Source organism: Giraffa tippelskirchi, chromosome 5, assembly GCF_054371585.1.
Source record: "Giraffa tippelskirchi isolate mGirTip1 chromosome 5, T2T-mGirTip1v1.2.pri, whole genome shotgun sequence".
In the NCBI taxonomy this organism is placed as follows: Eukaryota; Metazoa; Chordata; class Mammalia; order Artiodactyla; family Giraffidae; genus Giraffa; species Giraffa tippelskirchi.
The window spans coordinates 10,643,325-10,666,240 of NC_137279.1; the positions used below are offsets into that span (position 1 = coordinate 10,643,325).

At 42.5% G+C, this 22,916-nt stretch overlaps 1 long non-coding RNA gene and 1 pseudogene across 1 annotated transcript in view; both read left to right on the plus strand.

Moving 5' to 3' along the window:
- LOC145506092 (uncharacterized) overlaps positions 1-22,916 on the plus strand; it is a 227,312-nt gene that overhangs the window by 186,256 nt on the left and 18,140 nt on the right. The gene's annotated exons all lie outside the window — the stretch shown is intronic.
- LOC145507388 (large ribosomal subunit protein eL21 pseudogene) lies at positions 2,710-3,196 on the plus strand (annotated as a pseudogene).

The window sequence follows — 22,916 nt, forward strand, 5'->3', positions numbered from 1 at the left end:
TATCAGGTTAGGAGACTCTGGATCTTGCTTGAATGATATGGATATCAATGGTTTTTTTAATTTATTTTAATTGATGATTAGATTTAGACCACAAGTTCCCTCCTGCTTTCTGTGGGTTGTGGTTACAACATGTCAGTTCAGTTTTCATCTTTGCGATGTTTGCTGGTTCTGTCCCATGAGGGCACCACCAAGTGGTCATTCTGAAATCTGGGTGGAAGAGTTCTCAAAGTCTTTGATATGCTTATTAGGATTAGATTCAAGCACCAGTGGGTTTAGGGTGAGCCCAGAAATTCCCGGGTTACTGTCTTGAGCTCTTCTCTTTCTGTGATCTCCCAGTACTTCTTAGTTCCCTAGGGGTCCCCTTTTTGATCTTCCACGCAATTGCAGCATGTCTGTGACTAAGTGGTAGGACAGAAAGAAAGCAAAAAAGCAGAGGGATTTGACCTTAGCTTCATGGAATCCTTGCTCCACTGAATGGTAAGGAAAGTTCTTTTCCCTTAGAATTATAGTTCCTAAAGCTACCATTGCTGCTGTTAGTATTGCCATCCATCACCACCACTACAAGAATTGCCTGGGGGGGTGCAAGAGAATGAAGAAAAAGGAGAGGTGAAGCTGAAGAATTTAATAATTGATAGGTCAAGGGCTTCCTTGACAATTTCTTTTTTCTCAAATTTGTTCTCAGTGTCCCTGGCATTTGTATTTTTTCATATGAGTTTTAGAATCAACAAATCTTTGGGATATTGATTAGAATTGTATTTATAGGTTAATTTGGAAAAATTGTCATTTACGCAATTTGAGTCTTTTCAAGTAAAGTCTCCTTTTGTATCCTTTAGGAAAGCTTTATAGTTTTTCTTAATGAAGATTTTGCATACATGTTATGAAGCATATACTCAGATATTTTATAGTTTTGTTGAGATTTTGAAAGATATCATTCCTATTTTAAGTATTATAGGTATATGGGAATATTGTTGATTTTCTGGATACAAAAACTGTATCTTGTATTCAGAGTTTTACTAAATGTACTTATTAGTTTTAGCAGTTTTTCAATTAAACATTTTTTTTTTGGTACGTGATATTTTCCATAAATAATGACTCTTTTTATTTCTTTTATTTCCTCTCTTTCACTCTCTTTTTCTCTTCTCTCTTTTTTTTTTTTTTTTTGCTTGTTGTTGCATTGACCAGAAATACCAGTATAGTGTTAAATTTAGAGAGGAGAGAAAAGATCTTTGTTTTATTCCAATTTTATTGGAAATCCTCCTGATGTTTCACCATTAAGAATAATCCTTGCTATAAATTTCTAATAGATAGCATTCATCAAGATCAGGAAGGTGTTTTGTATTTATGTTGGTTAAAAATTTTTTAAAAATCACAAATAGATATTGAATTTCATCAAATGATTGTTCAGCATTTATTCAGATGTTTGTAATTTTTAAACTTTTTATTTTCTAATGTGGAAATATCCTTGCTCTCCTAGAATAAATTCTACTTTGTTGTGATGAATTTCTCTTTTTATACACACCAAGATTCAATTTTTTAATATGTTATTTAGAAATTTTGCATCTATGCTTATAAATGAGGTTCACTTATAATTTTTTCTTGAGATGTTTAAATCTAGTATTTGAACATCAAGGAAAGGATTTGATATAAATGAAAAAATTTATTATATCTTAACTTACAAGACTCAGATTTTAGAAATATATCTCAAGAAAAAGCTAGATATAGTCAATCATCATATTCATGATGTGAATATTTCTAATGAACCTGTCTAGAGTACTTTATGTAAATATTTTATTTAATCTTGAGAACAACTCTGTGTTCATATGATGCAGATGGGGAAACTGAGGCTCGTATCTCATTACTTGTCAAAGATCAGAGACAGTGAACTCTCATGACTGTAAGTACTAGAGATCCAAATGACAGCTCCAGCAGGATGAAGAATGGAGTTTGGCTAACAAACTTTGGGGAGGAAGAGTCAGCTGACCTCAGGAATGAATGCCAGTTGCAAGGCCTCCAGGATTATCTTCTTTCTCTAAGTATCAGCCTCACTTTTCAAACCAGCTTTCTCTCCTTGTCAGGACTCAGGGAAGCAGGTAACTCAGGCTTCACATCCTAGAGCTTTGTTTTCAAAGAGAGATGAATCTCTTCTTATTTTAATGACACTGTAATGGCCAACTTTCACTAACACGATATGGTTTGATTGGGGCAAGGAGCAACTTCCGAGAAGAAGAGGGTGGGTGCTGAGTACAGAGTTGTGAACCAGGAAATTATTAATAATTAGGCCTAAAACATTCACCATGTATCCATCCATCCATCCACCCAATCAATGTCAGTACCATGGATTCCACATTATCCAAGATTCATCCTCAGGAGTATCCTATTCTGGATCTCTGCTCTTGACCACAGAGAACAAAGAATAGTAACTGCACAGACCAAGGGTAAAAGAAAGAGAGGTGATTTTCAACTCAGAGTGCACGTTAGAATTTTCCTAGGAGTTTTTAAAAACTACTGCTGGACCCGCCCCTTCTCCTACTGACTATCCCAAGCTGGGACCAAAACACTGTATTTTGTCTCCGCAGGTGACTCTCATTTGCAGAGCTGAGGATAGGGATGGATCCATCCATCCATCAGTGCTTTTGAAGTTAAGTATTTATTTGAGTTAAAACGGTTAGTATGGCTTTCTTTTTGGCCAGAACCATCATCTCCCAGTAATTCGCCAAAACGACCAACACAAAGGGAAAGAGGAGGGGCACCCGCTACATGTTCTCTAGGCCTTTTAGAAAACATGGAGTTGTTCCTTTGGCCACATACATGTGACTCTACAAGAAAGGTGATATTGTAGACATCAAGGCAATGGGCTCTGTTCAAAAAGGAATGCTCCACAAATGTTACCGTAGCAAAACTGGAAGGGTCTACAGTGTTACCCAACATGCCGTTGGCATCATTGCAAACAAGTCAAGGGGAAGATTCTGGCCAAGAGAATTAATATGCATATTGAACATATTAAGCACTTTAAGAACCAAGATAGCTTCCAGAAATGCCTGAAGGAAAATGATCAGAGAAAGGAGGAAGCCAAAGAGAAAGGGACTTGGGTTCAGCTGCAGTGCCAGCCTGCTCCACCCAGGGAAGCACACTCATGAGAACCCACGGAAAGGAGCCTGAACTGCTGGAAGCCCTTTTTTGTGAACTCATTGCATGATGTGTGTGAAGAAAACAAAAGACATGGGCTGTAAAATAAATAAATAATAAATAAAAAGGGTGAGTAAGGAAGGATCTTGGAAGAGGAAACTATATTTTGATTTGTGGATGGTTTGGACTGAAGGGAGCTTAAACTGATAGAGATTGGGGTGGGACCCATTTTAGAAGGAGAAAAGACATGACGGTGAAAATGGTAAGTTGTCTTCAGGGCCAATAAACAAACCTGTCTGCCTAGGACAGCCCCCGAGGGACAGTGTGCAGTCCCCCAGGGGCAGTGACGGAGCCTCGGCCCCCACTCTGTAGCCAAAGCAACTCTGCTGTCGCTCTGCTTTCACGTTTAGTTCAACAACCGGTGTTGAGCTGGACCGGTTTGGAAACCATTGGCCTAAAGGTGATATATTTGATCCAGTTGGTTCGGTTGAGCAGAACAATTACAGGCTTGGATTCTGAAGTCAGACAAGCTCTTCCACTTACTAGCTGTATCCTTGGGGCTGGTTCCTTAACTTCTCCACACTTCAGTTTCCTTGCACGTTGTCAGGATTAATTTCATTTATAGCAAACTCAGCTATGACTAAAAGATTTTCTTTGCTTTACTGTAACTGAACATCAGGGCTTTCCTCAGTTGCTCAGTGGTAAAGAATCTGCCTGCAGTGCAGCAGCCACAGGAGATGTGGGTTTGATCCCTGGGTCAGGAAAATCCTCTGAAAGAGGGCATGGCAACCCACTCCAGTATTCTTGCCTGGAGAATCCCATGGACAGAGGAACCTGGCAGGATATAGTCTATACAGTCACACAGAGTTGGACATGACTGAAGTGACTTAGCATGCATGCATGGACAATTGAACCTCATTTCTGCCTTAAGCCTCAGTTCTACAGATGGTGAAAACCTTGTCACAGTGAATGGAGTGTAAAATTTGTCATTTATTTTTCCTCTCTGGCTGGCATCTGGTTTGGGAGGTGGAGTGGAAAGTGGGTAGAGGTTAATTATGGGGCATCAGGTCATGGGGAAGGTGTGGTCCCCAGTTATCACCTGACCATCCTGATGCCTCAGCTCCAGGCTGTTTCTGCTTGTCTCTAACCGCCAGCATCCACCTTCCCAGCATCAGAGAAAGACCCATGGTCCTGGCTGTTCTCTGGCCCACAGGCTGCACAGTCATTCTCCATTCCTCACATCTCAGCTGTGAGGCCTCTTCTGGTCTCTTAGACCTCTTTGTGTCCTGAGTCTCTCTCAGCTACACAGGTTAAAAAAAAAAAAAAAAAAAAAAATCTATATCTACCCAAATTCCAAACCTGACCTTTAGGAGGAGGCATAAATTTTGGAGTCCAAATGCTAAAAACATTTTGTTTTATATTTTTGCTATCCTAATCCTACTCCAAGTGTTGTGAATGCCAAAGTGTATTTTGGGGGCAAACAGAGGGTGACTCTATTAACAAGACCGTACAGGTGAAAAATCAATTGGCAAATATTTTGTAAAATGATTCTGACACAGAGATCATAACAACAGTTACTTTTTAGGGCCATTGTGAGAAATGAATGAGACAGTGTGTATAAAGATGCCTGGACCAAACAGTGGGTCCTCAAAATGTAGCCACCATTAATATCATTGGCTTTTGTCCCTGGGGCTGTAGCCCCACCTCTGTGTCATCCACTTGCTCTGGGTAAGGTCTGCCAGCCCTGCCTCCATTATGTATGAATAATGGTGATGAGGTGTTAGAAGCAGAGGGAGGGGTAGGGAGTTACGGGTTCATGGCAACAGCTCCGTTTTCTTAAAGGCTTCAGTGCAAAGCCTCTGATACAATTTGTTAGCCCACCCAACCCTGCAAATCGGAAATTGGGTTTATATTTGATCAATTTGGCTGGGCTACTGAAGCTTCATATGTCAACAGCAGCGCCGACTTATCGTCATAAAGCTCTGATGCCCGAAATGCCGCTCTGGCTTCTGGTTCATGCCTCCCACAATCTTGAAATAGAAAGAAACGAGCCCACACTTCTGGGTGTCGTTTCCGGGTCTGAGCCTGTCATAGACAACTTTGTCAGTCTTTGGAAACAGTCGCACCGGTAACTTGAGAGAGAAACAAATAAAGCAGCATCGGAAGCTGGAAGCTGGCATTTTGAAAAATCACTTTGTGTTTCATCATTTGCTTTTAGCTTATAACGTACCCCCTCAAACATGAAAGTTTTGAATACTTTTAAGGGCTTCCCGGGTGGCTCAGTTGATAAGAATTTGCCTGCAATGCAGGAGACCCGGGTTTGATCCCCGGGTCGGAAAAATCCCTTGGAGAAGGTAATGACAACCCACTCTGGTATTCTTGGCTGGAGAATCCTATGGACAGAGGAGCCTGGTGGGCTACAGTCCATGGGATCACAAAGAGTCAGACATGACTGAGTGAGTACCACTTTCACTTTCAAGGCAGCCTTGTTCCAGGATTTGTAGTAAATACTGAAAAGGGGGCAACACACAGAAGGGGTGTCAATTCCTTGATTAGTTTGGCTAGGTCTTCTTGCCCCGAGAAGCCAGATATGGGGGCTACTCCAGTGAGTGGCGACAAAAAGAATAACTTCTCTAATCATCAGAGGGAGAAGAATTTGGAATTTTCTGCCTGAGGTTTGGAATCAAAGATGGAATAAACGGGCTAGAGACAAGGGAGTGGCTAGCTGGAAGCCGGTGGATAACTGGAACTGGGGGACCATGGCTAATGAGAAAAGCCTACGGGGAGGAATGGCTGGTGACTTTTTCAGACAGTGATTCCTAGCATTGCAGTTGGAGTTGGATTCCTGATCTGGGTTGTGCCATCAGCCACCAGCTTCCATCTGGGTCTGACACAGGTGTTGTCTTGGGGAATTGAAAGAGAAGAGTTGTACGCCAGAGTTGAGACGGCTGTGGCCGGAGACAGAGAGGACCACAGTGAGCACACAGTCCTCCACCCAAGCGGAGGGAGGAGCAAGAGGAAGGAAGCAGACTGCCCACTCACTGTGCCCCCTGCACTCTCCTGAGCTAGTTCATCTGCTTATAAAATAATGTGTTCACATTTGCCATGTTTCTGAATCACGATGGACATGCAGGACTTAGTGAGTGAGCTGAGCTGAGGACGCATGTGCCTGTGCTGTGCACTTTCCTTGTTCTCTGCTTGCTTGGATGCCCCGTGCTTGTAACACTATCCAAAACTGTGGGGATGAGAAATGTTTGAGGAAAGTAGCCCTCTAAAATATGTAGAATCTACCAGTTTTATTTCCAGAATTCAGTCTGACTTGGCCAGAAGAGGTTGCTTTTAACTAAGGGTCCATTGGCGGATGAATGGGTAATGAAGATGTGGTGTATAGTCACAATGGAATATTACTCACCCATAAAAGGAATGAAACAATGCCATTTGCAGCAACATGGATGGACCGAGAGATGATCATACTAGGTTAAGTAAGTCAGGAAGAGGAAGACAAACATATGATGTTGTTTATATATGGAATCTAAAAAAATGATAGAAATGAACTTATTTAAAAAAACAGAAATAGACTCAGAGACATAGTAAACAAACTTATGATTACCAAAGGATAAAGAAGAGGCATAAATTAAGAGTTTGGGATTAATATATATACACACTACTATATATAAAGTAGATCACCATCAAAGACATAGTGTATAGAACAGGGAACTCTACTCAACATCTTGTAATAACCCATAATGGAGAAGAATCTGAAAAAGAATATATATAGCATCTATAACTCATTCACTTTGCTATAATGCCTGAAACTAACACAACATTGTAAATCAACTAAATTTCAACAAAAATTTTTTAAAAGAAGTTGCTGTAACTTACCTATAAGGATCTGGAACAATATCAGTGAATGAAGATGTGCCATGGTTAGTATGACAGATATCAATACAGGCTCACACCAAGGAAGACAGCCAGCACAGGCCTGAGTTAGAATGTGTTTTTCATTTCTACAAGTAGGATTTTTGAGAGAAAATGAACTTTTATTACACAAATGATATGAGTGAATTAAACTACTTGTTTTCAGTGGAAGGGCACATTAAACAGGGAATGATAAAACCAGATTCTTTCTTGTTCTACCAACAACTGATGACCTTTGACGATTCCCCTTCACCTTGCTTAGCTGTGTCCTCTGTAAAATGACAGGAGTTGTTCTTTGTTGTTTTTGTTCAGTCACTCAGTTGTGTCTGACTCTTTGTGACTCCATGGACTGCAGCATGCCAGGCTTCCCTGTCCTTCACTATCTCTTGGGGCTTTTTCAAACTCGTAACCATCATGTCGATGATGCCATCCAACTGCCTCATCTTCTGTCGTCCCCTTCTCCTCCTGCCTTCAATCTTTCCCAGCATCAGGGTCCTTTCCAATGAGTCAGTTCTTCCCATCAGGTGGCCAAAGTATAGGAGTTTCAGCTTCAGCATCAATCCTTCCAATGAATATTCAGGACTGATTTCCTTTAGGATTGACTAGTTTGATCTCCTTGCAGTCCAAGGGACTCTCAAGAATCTTCTCCAACACCTTAGTTATCGCTAAGTTTCCTTCCAACTTTAATTTTCTATGATTTAGGAAAGTTATAACAGAAACTCAAGTTTGGACAGTCTGTTAATTCAAAGATTCTCAAGTTTCTCTGTTCATAGCATCCTTTGTGCCTTAGTGATATTTTTCATAGTGCTCCGAGGCCAAAAGGAATACCTTCAAACTTCTATTTGTTACATGGTTAGGTCTGAACAACTTCGTAAGTATCTCAGTTCAGTTCAGTCGCTCAGTCGTGTCCGACTCTTTGCGAACCCATGAATTGCAGCACACCAGGCCTCTCTGTCCATCACCAACTCCCGGAGTCTACCCAAACCCATGTCCATCAAGTCGGTGATGCCATCCAGCCATCTCATCCTCTGTCGTCCCCTTCTCCTCCTGCCCTCAATCTTTCCCAGCATCAGGGTCTTTTCAAATGAGTCAGCTCTTCACATCAGGTGGTATTGGAGTTTCAGCTTCAACATCAGTCCTTCCAATGAACACCCAGGACTCATTTCCTTTAGGATGGACTGGTTGGATCTCCTTGCAGTCCAAGGGACTCTCAAGAGTCTTCTCCAACACCACAGTTCAAAAGCATCAATTCTTCGGCGCTCAGCTTTCTTCACCGTCCAACTCTCACATCCATACATGACCACTGGAAAAACCATAGTAAGTATCTAAGTCCTAATATTAATAATCAGCAAACTAAAATGGACTGGAATGGGTGGATTTAACTCAGATGACCATTATATCTACTGCTGTGGGCAGGAATGCCTTAGAAGAAATGGAGTAGCCATCATGGTCAACAACAGAGTCCAAAATGCAGTACTTGGATGCAATCTCAAAAACGACAGAATGATCTCTGTTCGTTTCCAAGGCAAACCATTCAATATCACGGTAATCCAAGTTTATGCCCCAACCAGTAACGCTAAAGAAGCTGAACTTGAACGGTTCTATGAAGACCTACAAGACCTATTAGAACTAACACCCAAAAATGATGTCCTTTTTATTATAGGGGACTGGAATGCAAAAGTAGGAAGTCGGGAAACACCTGGCATAACAGGCAAATTTGGCCTTGGCGTACAGAATGAAGCAGGGCAAAGGCTAATAGAGTTTTGCCAAGAGAACACACTGGTCATAGCAAACACCCTCTTCCAAAAACATAAGAGACGACTCTACACATGGACATCACCAGATGGCCAACACCAAAATCAGATTGATTATATTCTTTGCAGCCAAAGATGGAGAAGCTCTATACAGTCAGCAAAAACAAGACTGGGAGTGGACTGTGGCTCAGATCATGAACTTATGGCCAAATTCAGACTGAAATTGAAGAAAATAGGAAAAACCACTAGACCATTCAGATATGACCTAAATCAAATCCCTTATGATTATACAGTGAAAGTGAGAAATAGATTTAAGGGACTAGATCTGATAGACAGAGTGCCTGATGAACTATGGACAGAGGTTTGTGACACTGTACAGGAGACAGGGATCAAGACCATCCCCATGGAAAGAAATGCAAAAAAGCAAAATGGCTGTCTGAGGAGGCCTTACAAATAGCTGTGAAAAGAAGAGAAGTGAAAAGCAATGGAGAAAAGGAAAGATATTCCCATCTGAATGCAGAGTTCCAAAGAATAGCAAGGAGAGATAAGAAGGCCTTCCTCAGTGATCAGTGCAAAGAAATAGAGGAAAACAACAGAATGGGAAAGACTAGAGATCTCTTCAAGAAAATTAGAGACACCAAGGGAACACTTCATGCAAAGATGGGCTCGATAAAGGACAGAAATGGTATGGACCTAACAGAAGCAGAAGATATTAAGAAGAGCTGGCAAGAATACACAGAAGAACTGTACAAAAAAGATCTTCACCACCCAGATAATCACGATTGTGTATCACTCACCTAGAGCCAGACATCCTGGAATGTGAAGTCAAGTGGGCCTTAGAAAGCATCACTACGAACAAAGCTAGTGGAGGTGATGGAATTCCAGTTGAGCTATTTCAAATCCTCAAAGGTGATGCTGTGAAAGTGCTGCACTCAATATGCCAGCAAATCTGGAAAACTCATCAGTGGCCACAGGACTGGAAAAGGTCAGTTTTCATTCCAATCTCAAAGAAAGGCAATGCCAAAGAATGCTCAAACTACCGCACAATTGCACTCATCTCACACGCTAGTAAAGTAATGCTCAAAATTCTCCAAGCCAGGCTTCAACAATACATGAATCGTGAACTTCCAGATGTTCAAGCTGGTTTTAGAAAAGGCAGAGGAATCAGAGATCAAATTGCCAACATCCGGTGGATCATCGAAAAAGCATGAGATTTCCAGAAGAACATCTATTTCTGCTTTATTGACTATGCCAAAGCCTTTGACTGTGCGGATCACAATAAACTGTGGAAAATTCTTAAAGAAGTGGGAATACCAGACCATCTGACCTGTCTCTTGAGAAACTTGTATGCAGGTCAGGAAGCAACAGTTAGAACTAGACATGGAACAACAGACTGGTTCCAAATAGGAAAAGGAGAACGTCAAGGCTGTATATTGTTACCCTGCTTATTTAACTTATATGCAGAGTACATCATGAGAAACGCTGGGCTGGAAGAAACACAAGCTGGAATCAAGATTGCTGGGAGAAATATCAATAACCTCAGATATGCAGATGACACCACCCTTATGGCAGAAAGTGAAGAAGAACTAAAGAGCCTCTTGATGAAAGTGAAAGAGGAGAGTGAAAAAGTTGGCTTAAAGCTCAACGTTCAGAAAACTAAGATCATGGCATCTGGTTCCATCACTTCATGGGAAATAGATGGGGAAACAGTGGAAACAGTGTCAGACTTTATTTTTTGGGCTCCAAAATCACTGCTGCTGGTGATTGCGGCCATGAAATTAAAAGACGCTTACTCCTTGGAAGGAAGGTTATGACCAACCTAGATAGCATATTGAAAAGCAGAGACATTACTCTGCCAGCAAAGGTCTGTCTAGTCAAGGCTACGGTTTTTCCAGTGGTCATGTATGGATGTGAGAGTTGGACGGTGAAGAAGGCTGAGCACTGAAGAATTGATGCTTTTGCATTGTGGTGTTGGAGAAGACTCTTGAGAGTCCCTTGGACTGCAAGGAGATCCAACCAGTCCATCCTAAAGGAGATCAGTCCTGGGTGTCCATTGGAAGGACTGATGTTGAAGCTGAAACTCCAATACTTCGGCCACCACATGCAAAGGGTTGACTCATTGGAAAAGACTGTAATGCTGGGAAGGATTGGGGGCAGGAGGAGAAGGGGACGACAGAGGATGAGATGGCTGGATGGCATCACTGACTCGATGGACATGGGTTTGGGTAAACTCCGGGAGTTGGTGATGTACAGGGAGGCCTGGCGTGCTGCAATTCATGGAGTCGCAAAGAGTCGGACACGACTGAGTGACTGAACTGAACTGAACTGAATATTAATAATTTAAAAGTAATACATATAAATGGAAAGAAAAGATGATATTTTATTTCACTCCTACATGACCATGCTTATTTACTTGTGGGGGAGTGTGCATTTTGAGCACAGCACAACTTCTCCAACCATGGAATCCAACTGGAGCCCAGTGTTCTCATTTCTTCTTCCATATTTCTTTTCTCTCAGTACTTGCTTTTTAGCACAGCAATCATTAAAACCTGATTCTCGCAAAGACCTGATGTCACTGAAAGGAATGTAGCACCATCTATCTTGAAACAGTGAACCTCACGCTAGTAGTGTGTGTAGTGTCTAAAAGCTATTGCTGGGTTTTCTAGGAAATTAAGAATATCCGGGAGCACCTTGCCAGTTTGCTGCATTGCCCCAGGTGCCTAGGAACACTGTTTGGGAAGCATGACTTCAATCAATGTCTAAGGTCTCCCTCCCATTTTTAATGGAACTGTATATACCTCCCTGTTGTAGACATTTTTGGAATCCATGGGCCAAGCACTGAATTGTACGGTTCTCAAAAATCCAGTGCAATGTCTCTTGGAGTCCTGGCTTGTTGGTCCCAGCTCCCAGCAAAACATTCCACAGTTTCTCCACTGCTCTTTCATCTCAGACACTCTTGCTTAGCAAATAACCTGCCTTCTAATTTATAGAGGGTGCATAGCTCTCAGAAAGAAGCACTACAATTCTGTCCTCGCCCATAAACATTCCCCTTTGCCTCTACCCTCTTGCTTCATCCCTCCAGGCTTGGAGGAAGAGGAGCTGCCCTCCATGCAGAAGGCTCACCCTTGCCCTGGGCTCCCAATCCCACCCCTTCCCATGACCAGTGGACTCCACTGGGTAATTCCTTTCTCTACCGTCATTTCAACTTCATCTTTTTTTTTTTCCTTTAAATTTTTTTTTAATTGGTGGAAAATTGTTTTACAATGTTGTGTTGGTTCCTGCCATACAACAATATATAGCATTCATATATACAACATACATATAAATATATATGATGCTGCTGCTGCTGCATCACTTCAGTCATGTCCAACTCTGTGTGACCCCATAGACGGCAGCCCACCAGGCTCCTCTGTCCTTGGGATTCTCCAGGCAAGAATACTGGACTGGGTTGCCAGTTCCTTCTCCAAGGCATGCATGCATGCTAATTGCTTCAGTCATGTCTGACTCTGTGCGACCCCATGGACAGCAGCCCACCAGGCTCCTCTGTCCACAGGATTCTCCAGGCAAGAATACTGGAGTGGGTTGCCATTTCCTTCTCCACATAAATAAATATATATACTTATGTATAATTTATATATCCCTTCTCTCTTGAGCCTCCCTCCCCTCCTGCCATCCCACCCCTCTAGGTCATCATAGAGCACCAGGCTGGGCTCCCTGTGTTACTTAGCAACTTCCCACTAACTGTTTTACGCAGATAGTATATTTATGTTAATGCTATTTTCCCTGTTTGTCCCACCCTCATCTTCTCCTGCTGTGTCTACAAGGTCATTCTCTACTAAGTTCATCGGTACCATTTTTCTAGATTCCATATATGTGCATTCAACTTCATCTTAACTGCTTCCTTCTATAGAGCTTATGAGTGTGTTCAAGTCTCCTATGTAACCAGCAGGCTCTAATGATGTCCTTCCGACTGGTTGACTCCCTCCTGTTGGAAGACACATTCCCTGAAGAAGAGCCCACACTTGCTGCCTCCATTTCTTGATGACCCACATGCTCCCCGACGCCCTGCTGGCAGCCCTAGACCCCCACTCTCCTCTCCTGCCCGCCTCTCACTCCGCTCAGCCCTGGCCTAGCCCTCCAGCTGCAGGAACCACGTCTCTCAGAAGAGGCAGTGCAGTCCGTGGCTTGACAACATTGTTTCTCTGGCTCACTTTCTCCCTGTCTACCTGATAAGCAGCACATACTTCAAAACATCCTCTGAGAAGCTTTTTTGGTCCCTCCCTCCTCCTTCCACCGAAGGGAAACGGTCAGTCTTCCTTTGCGTTCTCAGCTATCCTTCTAGACACAGCATCTGTGGCCATTTACTTTCTGTACATTTCTTTAGCAAATATTGTCAGCTCCTGGAAAGCTAGACTGTGTCTTAATTATGCCTGGATTCCCAGGGTCACACATACCTGGCACATCTCCATACCCTGTGATCACTGAGTGAGTGGATGAAGTTGGTACAGGAATAGATTACTCTCAGCTACCCATGTCAGTGGGTTGGTAACATCCTTGCAGCAGACATTTGATCCCAAACAGTCGATTCTAGATTTCTCATTATCATGAGCTCCTTATAGATGCCATCTCACCCTTTCTCACAGCATCTCTAAGGTCTGTTTTAGGCCCATGTTTGACAGATAAGGAAACAGAGGCTCAGAGTTTCAGTACATCTGCCCTGGTCATACAGCTAAGGGTGGTGGAAGCGATATTCCGGCCCAACTCTGACCTCTTTCTCCACACCTGGGCATCCTCACATTGCCTGACCAATGTATGCTGACTGTCTGCCCCCTCATTAACTGTCAGCTGGTCCCATCACTTCTTGGCAAGTAGATGGAGAAACAATGGATGCAGTGGCAGATGTTATTTTCTTGGGCTCCAAAATTCACTGAAGATGGTGACTGTAGCCATGAAATTAAAAGACACTTGCTCCTTGGAAGAAAAGCTATGATGAACATAGACAGCATATTAAAAAGCAGAGACATTACTTTGCTGACAAAGGTCTGTCTAGTCAAAGCTATGATTTTTCCAGTAGTCATGTATAGATGTGAGTGTTGGACCATAAAGAAAGCTGAGGGCTGAAGAATTAATGCTTTTGAACTGTGGTGTTGGAGAAGACTCTTGAGAGTCCCTTGGACTCAAGGAGATCAAACTAGTCAATCCTAAAGGAAATCAGTCCTGAATACTCATTGGAAGGACTGATGTTGAAGCTGAAGCTCCAATCCTTTGGCCTCCTGATGCGAAGAACTGACTCCTTGGAAAAGACCCTGATGCTGGGAAATATTGAAGGCAGGAGGAGAAGGGGATGACAGAGAATGAGATGGCTGGATGGCATCTCCGACTTGATGGACATGAGTTTGAGCAAGCTCCAGGAGTTGATGATGGACAGGGAAGCCTGGCATACTGCAGTCCATGGGGTTGCAAAGAGTCAGACATAGCTGAGTGACTGAAATGAACTGAACTTAGATACATATTTAAGACACCAAGTCTGAAGCAAAAGCATTAAGTAATGCCATTCAGATGCCAACACAGTCATAAATGCTTGTGGATTATCAGTGACTGGGACCAAGAATTTGTGTTATAAATGTCACCCATCCACTGGCTTTATTTTTGTTCATTTAACAACTATCCTTTAATTAGCAAATCAACCTTCCTCAGAGAGAAATTAGACTTTAGCGGAATGACCAGCGATAATAGCCTGAAAGCCCTTTAATGCTGTTTCACAGAGGTGTGAGCTGCCCATCCCGCCTTGTTTTTCCTAACATGTTGCCCAGGGATAGTCCAAGAAATCTCTCAAGTTTACACCCTCTGTGGGCCTCTCACCTTGCAGCACCTGCACGTAAGTCCCCGTCTGGGCCCCTCTGCTGAGAGCTTCCTTGTTGCCAGGAAGGCTACGTTAAACCTGGGCTGGGGTGGAGGGGTGGAGGGGGCCGTCCCTTCAAGGAAACTTGGCAAAGCCTCTCTGGTCTCCTGAGCCCATCAGTTCAGGCCCTCCTCCCCACCCCTTGGCTTTCTGTTTAGTTTGACCTTGGTCACTGATGACAAGGCTTCTTTTCCTGCCAAACCAATCAATAAGCTAAACAGACAGAAGATGAGTATTTAGAATATGGGAAGCCAAACTCAAACACAGATAGGTTATCAGTCTAGCCCAGAGCAGACTTCTGAGCAAATATTTCATTAACAAATTTTTCATGGCAACTTGCATGTTAAAAAAAAAAAAAAAAAAGGGGAGAGGGAGAGAGAAAGAGAAAACAGTGGTGGTTGGCAGAGTTGGGGGGTAAAGAGAAAGGCTGCTGGATCCTTGAAGCTGAACTACCCCGGGAGGGGGTGCTTCCGGGATTGAGGAGCAGAGAGCTTGCAGAAAGGTGGGGTGACAGAGAGAAAGCCCCCAGGAAGGGGAGCCCCAATCCCCCTAAAACCTTTCAACTTCTGGCCTCCTCTCATGCCAGGGCTATCGTGTGTAAATTCACCTTCAGCCATCTCCGGGGGCTGGAGCTGGTTAAGGGTCCTGGATACAACCCCAGGTTGGCAGTCAGTGGCTGACTGTGGAGTCCTGGGCTGGTCACCCAGTGAGGGGGCTGGGAGGGGAAAGGAGATGTGGTCCCAGGGGAGCCCCGCGGGGGAGCTGGAGGCGGGGGCAAAGGAAACAGCCTCAACAATAGTAACAAGAGCAACTGTTTTTGGCTCCCACTAAATTTTAGGCACCTTGGAGGCTCTCTGTCTTGTTATATCATTCTCATAACCATGCCTAAGACTGTGATAAACACTGGTGTACATGCCCACTGGTACCTGTTCTGATTGTTCAATATTTTGAATATTATACCTGATTCACTACAACCCTTAAAGTAGTTTGGTTTTAAATTATGACTGAGGAACCCAAGAGTCAGAGAGGTTAAGCAGTCTGTTCAAGGGTGCACAGCTAGTGAACTGCAGAGGCAGGATTGGGACCTGTCCAATTAGGCCTGTCTGATTCCAAAGACATGCGGTTTTCAACTCCTTTCCTCTGCTTCCCTTCTAACTTTAAGAATACTTTAGAGGGAAGGTTGGCAAAGCATGGAATTACTAATATTCAACTCTTGGAAGCAAGTGATTGAAGGAAGGAAAAGAATGAATAGACTGAATTTTCAGTCCCTTGTGTGCTGTGATCCTTCCTACCCTTACTTGTATGCGCTTGGCTCCTGCCTCCCAGAAATTCCTTCCCCCCATTTCATCTGAATTCATGGGCAACCCATTGGAGCCTCAGCAGCTGATCACTGCACAGGAAAGCTCCCTGCCCTGCCCTGCACTATTTGCCCTTACTACTTTCAGAGCACTTACATCAATGCTAATTAAATGTCTTTATGTGCAATTTATTGATGAATATCTCCTAGATAGACTGGAATAACAACAATAAAAATAATAATATCTAATAATTATTAAATAATATAATCAATATAATAACAAATATAACAATATAATAACAAATTTTGGAATACATTATAAAGTCATTTGTTGACATTTAAATTTTTTCTCCTTTGTATTATCTTCTTTTTAAGGCTCTTCAATCATAACTTGATATAACTTCATACTTGTTTCTATGATTATTTGATCAATTTTATCTGCCCCCTAGATTGTAAACTTAGAAGGGGCAGGGTCCCTATACAAGGCTCATGGTTGTAATTCTTGTTCTGATTTATACTAAGGGATCAACATGTACATACATACCTTGGAGATACTGCAGGTTCAGTTCCAGACCACTGCAATAAAGTGAATATTACAATAAAGCGAGTCACGTGATATTTTTGGTTTCCCAGTGCATACAGAAGCTATGTTTATACTAATGCAGTAGCATTATGTCTAGAAAAATCAATGTACATATCTTAATTAAAAACATTTTATTGCTAAAAAATGCTGACCATCATTTGAGCCTTCAGAGAAGCATAATCTTTTTGCTGTTGGAGGGTCTTGTCTTGATGTTGATGGCTGCTGACTGATATCAGGGTGATGGTTGCTGAAGACTGGGGTAGCTGTGGCAACTTCTTAAAACAACACTGAAGTTTGCCACATTGAGTGACTCTTTCTTTCATGAATGATTTCTCTGTAGTATGAACTAGTGCTGTTTGAGAGCATTTTACCTACAGAACTGCTTTCAAAATTCGAGTCAATCCTCTCAAACCCTGCAACTGCTCTATCAACTAAAATTTATAATATCCTAAATCCTTTGTTGTCATTTCAATAGTCTTCACCAAAAGTGGGTTCCATCTCAAGAAACTACTTTCTTTGCTCCTTCGTGAGAAGCAACTCATCATCTGTTAAAGCTTTATCATGAGATTGCAGCAATTCAGCCACATCTTCAGGCTCCACTTCTAACTCTAGTTCTCTTGCTGTTTCTACCACACCACAATGACTTCCTCCACTGATGTCTTAACCCACTCAAAGTCATCCTAGGGGATTGGAATCAACTTTCAAACTTCTGTTAATGTTGGCATTTTGAACTCCTCCCAAGAATTACAAATGTTCTTCATGGCATCTAGAGTGATGAATTAATTCCAAAAGGTTTTCAATTAACTTTGCCATGATCCATCAGAAGAATTGCTATTTGGGGCATCTACAGTCTTAAAAATTCTATTTCTTAAATAACTTGAAAGTCAAAATTACTCCTTGATTCATGGGCCACAGAATAGCTGTTGTGTTAGCAGGCAGGAAAACATCATTAATCTCATTGTATATTTTCATCAGAGTTCTTGGATGACCAGGCGCCTTGTCAATGAACAGTAATACTTTGAGAGGAATCTTTTTTTCTGGGTGTAAATATTTAGTAAACCATGTCATAAACAGATGTGCTATCATCCAGGCTTTATTGGTCCATTTATAGAGCACAGACAGAGTAGGAACAACATAATTGTTAAGGGCCCCAGCATTTCAGAATGGTAAATGAACACTGGCTTCAACTTCAAGTCACCAGTTGCATCAGCCCCTAACAAGAGAGTCAGCTGGTCCACTGAAGATTTGAAGCCAGACATTGACTTCTCCTCCGTAGCTATGAAAGTCCTTGATGGTGTCTCCCTCCAAAAGAAGCTGTTGTTTTGTCTCCAGTGAATATCTGTTGTTTAGTGTAGCCACCGTCATTACTGATCTTACCTAGATTTCTGGATAACATGCTACAGCTTCTCCATCAACATTGTGGCTTCCCCTTGCACTTTGATGTCATGGAGATGGCTTCTTTCCTGTAATTTCATGAACCAATCTATCCTAGCTTCAAATTTTCCTTCTGTAGTTTCCTCATCTTTCTCAACCATCATAGAATTGAAAAAAGTTAGCGTCTTTCTCTGGACTAGGTTTTAGCCGAAGGGAATATTGTGGCTGGTTTGATTTTCTCTCCAGACCACTGAAACTTTCCCTGTATCAGCAATGAGGCTGTTCCATGTTCTTATCATTGGTGTGTTCACTGAGGTAGCACTTTTAATTGCCTACCAGAACTTACCTTTTCAGTTCACAACTTGGCTTAACTGTTTGGCCAAGAGGCCTTGCTTTCAACATGCCTTTCTCACTAAGCTTGATCATTTCTAGCTTTTGATTTAAAATGAGAAATGCGTGACTCTTCCTTTCACTTGAGCACTTAGAGGCCATTGTAGGGTTATTAATTGGCCTAATTTCAATATTGCTATGTCTCAGGGAATAGAAAGGCCTGAGGAGAGGGAGAAAGATGAGGGGACAGCTGGCTGGTGGACTAGTCAGAACACACACAACATTTATGGGTGAAGTTTCTCATCCATGGAACCCCCAAACAATTACAATAGTCACATCACAGATCATCATAACAAATCTAATAATAATGAAAAAGTTTGAAATACTACCAAGAAGTTGCCAAGATGTGACACAGAGACAGGAAGTGAGCAAATGCTGTTGGAAAAATGCAGCCAGTAGACTCGATTGATGCAGGTTGCTCACAGAACAGACCTTCAATGTATAAAGAATGAAATATCTGTGAAGCAGAGTAAAGTGAAGTACAATAAAATGAGGTCTACCTGTATGGTTGCATGGATTGAATTCACAGCGTGAATTTCTTTATTTTAATCTCCAGTTTCCTCAGGCAGGTGTAAACCTCTAATCTGCATCTAGGAGTTTAACCTTTTTAAATTTTGAATTGTAGAATACTCAGGGTAGGAGGGACCTCTTTGGCAGGAACATCAAGGTTAAAAGATAGCATGCGTGCCCTTGTCACACAGCGAGTTTATAGCAGAGCCAGGACTTAACTCACACCTTCATTGCCCATTGACTTTACATTCCTCCCAAGTGGTAGACCCTGAAGTCCCCAATGTACAGATGGGCAAATTGGGGCAGCACCCACGCCAGACCACAGATTATGCATCTCTCAGCTAAAGGCTGTCTCTGGGAGTCTGAGCTGACTCTAGGGTTAAGCTTCTGACAGCTCTAAGTATTTTTTCCTCTTTCATGTTGCTCTCAAATATATTTCTATCCCCATCAGACCATCCCCCTTGTTCCCATTTAACCTGAGAAAGTTAAACCCACTTTTGATCATCATGTGAAAATCTGAGGCAAAGTGCTTCCTTCAAGGCAGATGTTTGGAATCACTGAGCTGCAGGCGCTCAACTTGTCAAGTAACTTTTCAAATGATGAAAAAAAGGGGAAAATGTAGGTCAGGAAGCAATAAACTATATTCACATCCAATATATCCTCCTGCTTAAGGAGCCGACTTTGAATCTCCACCTTTTACTAAAATGAAACAAAAATCCAAATCCAACCCAAAGCATTACAGCTTTAAGTACTAAAAGTATTTATTATTTCTATTCAAGTAATCCAAAAGCATAATCTCAAGAACATCTCTGCTCCAGGAATGTCTCAAAACACCGTGGATTTGGTGTGATTCCTTTATCCAGATGTTTGTCGAAAAGACTCTGGATGGCATGTGGGGAATTAAAGATTTATTTTTAATATTCGAGAGAAGTCATATTTCTAATAACAGTGAGCCTTCCAATGTGTCCTCAGTCTTTGCTGCTTCTCTGCTCATTCTTGTTATTGTTGTCTTAAGTAACAGCTCTATTCTTTCAAATTATCCGCCTGTGGGTTTTCGAATGTTAATACCTAGATATTGGAAGAACAAGGTCATTGACGTACTTTCAGTATAATGCTGATAGTCACATCAAGTTAATTTCAAGAGACAATTTTTACCCACTAAGCTTTATCAAGTCCTACAAAAGATGGCTTTTCAGGGGGCAAAATCTCCAACAAACTGCCCCAGTTTCCCAGATTTTCAGAGTATTGTGACTTGTCTTTGAAAACTATGGGATGTTTCCAATTGTTAGTCACTCAGTTTTGTCCGACTACTGTGTGTGACCCCACGAACTGTAATCCGCCAGGCTCCTCTGTCCATGGAATTCTCCAGGTGAGAAGACTGGAGTGGGGTGCCATTCCCTTCTCCAGGGGATCTTCCCAACCCAGGGATCGAACCTGGGTCTCCCGCACTGCAGGCAGACGCTTTACCCTCTGAGCCACCAGGGGAACAAGTGTCCCTTAAATCCAGAGGCATCTCATCAGAGACCCCAGTGGTTACTATGTCCCCACTCTTCCAACAGTAAGGTGATAAGCTTCTTATTGGAAAGCCTCTCCCTCATCTATTATCCCCTTGCTTGTAGGGAAGGATATTCTAAAACACGGTAGATTTTATGCATTGAGTGAGTTTACCTGCTGGAGAAGATATATTTCAGGTGCTAGTGGCAGAGAGAAATTTAAAATTAGGTCACCTCATGGTTACAACTTGTGTCTATAACAGAAACTAAAAGGTCTCAGAGATCATACAGATTCTCTGGTTGGGAATCCAAAAGCGACCTACTGTGAAACATTCTTTAATTGGTTTGTGACACTCAAAAATATACTGAATATGTCTATGGAAACTGAAGTTTTGATATCAAATAATAAAGCTGGGTTAAAATTTAAGATCTGAGCTCTAAGATCAGTCCCCGTAGGACCAGTATGTGTGCTTTTAGAAGGGGCCAGCCTCTGTGTTGTGATTTTAGAGAAACACAACAGTCCTCCCTAGCCTCTAAACCTTTATTTAGTTGACTGTTTCTTGAAACTGGTGCATTCGAATTGTCTTTTAAGATTTGGAGACTTCTGAAACATAAATATTTCTTCCTTCTTTAGCTAACATTCAGATGGTATTCATTTCCTGCTAGGTATTCTTCTATGCTCTGTGAGTATTAATGTATTTAATCCTTTCAGAAACCTTCTGACTTGGGTATGAATGTCATCCCCATTTTGCACAGACACGGAGAGAGGCCAGGCAACACGTCCAGGGTCGCAGAGTCAGATGTGAGCTCAGAAAGCCTGCTTCCGGGGCTGGCTTCACACTACCCCATGCAGCCCCCTTAGCTCCCGTGTTTCCATGATGCTGGGAGTTTTCTTACTTGTGGAACATTTGGGAAAGGTGAGGGGGTTTGCATATTACAAAACATGACAGCGCTTTGGGGCATGCAGTGGAGTGGAGAAAAGAACACAAGGGAGCGTGTGAATAATGAGGACAAAGTCCGCTCATGTCTTAATTATGGCAACAGCTGAGAGAAAACTGTCACAACGGACAACCTGGACTTGCAGGTAGGACTCTGAATTTTGGAGTTCGTCTCTCACCTGGCGTATGAGGGACACTGAGGCTGAGGGAGCAGACAGAGGACAAGGGAAGCAGGGTGCTCAGATTCCAGAGTGAGTTAGTGGCAAAGCCAGTGGAGGAGCCCCGGTCCTCCACCTCTGGGTCGAGAGCCCTCTCTTCCCCTGAGGCAGCCTGTTGGCTCCGATTCACTGAGGGGCTGGAGGAACCTCACCAGAAAGGAGCCTTTTCTTTCTGTGGTTCTCCTTATAAAATGTCCACTTCCTGGGTGGCATATGGTTGATTGACACCACCCGGAAAGGAATTTTCATCCTGCTGTTTACAAGGATTATTTCCTATGGACACATTTTCTGGGAAGAGACGAGCACCTTGTTGACCTCATGTTACTTTGGGGGGAGCAGGTAATGCAGCTGAGGCTGGAAGTGGAGTTCATTGTCACTGTCCTACTTCCTAAAGACACAGTGCGTTTCTGACGCGCATCGGAGGGGCTAGGTGAAAGCACGTGGGCTGAAGTAAGGGAAGAAAGGAGGAACACAGTTGGAAATGAAAAGTATTGAAATATAAATTAATATAAACCCAGGGGTCATCTGGCATGCAGTCTTGGCAATAAGAGAATCTACAATGTGGATGAACAAGTGAAAGAAAAGTAATCAAAAGTAAGAAAGAGGCATATGTGAGGCATTAAGCATCAGGAACTGAGGCTGGGGAGGATTAGGGAACAAAGTCCAGAGAGTGTAAAAAGAGATAAGAAAGGCAAAGTGAATGAAAAGTGATTGCACCGGAGGTTAAGAGAAATCATGGGAAAATTGTCCAAGTGCGTAAGGAAGGCAGGGGTCATTGAAGGAGACAGTTGGATGGCTAAGACACAGCAAAGAGTGAATTATTGAAAAAAGAGCTGAGGCTGAAAAACATTAATTTTTTTTTTTTTTGTCTTGGAACTCTCAGTAAGATGGGGGACAAATGTTAGAAATCCACATGCATTTCCTAAAGGAAACAAAAGAAATACTGATGAATGGCAGGAACAAGCCACCATGAGAGATTCAGACATTGACTAGAAGACAGGAGGAGCCTGGCAGGCTTTAGTCCATGTGGTCGCTAAGAGTCAGACACGACTGAGCGACTCCACTTTCACTTTTCCCTTTCATGCGTTGGAGAAGGAAATGGCAACCCACTCCAGTGTTCTTGCCTGGAGAATCCCAGGGACGGGGGAGCCTGGTGGGCTGCCGTCTATAGGGTCACACAGAGTTGGTCACGACTGAAGCGACTTAGCAGCAGCAGCAGCAGAAGACAGGAAAAACATTGGAGACTTCAGTCCAAGGCAGAGCGTATGCAAACACACTTGAATAATAAACAACAGGAACTTAAGAAATGAGGATTTGAAAAACAAAAGTTTGGGGGAACCACAAGCCCCCAAAGTGTTGGCACTGCCCCCAGCTGTCTTGCATGCTAGGTCCTACTCCTCTGTTTCTCTCCCT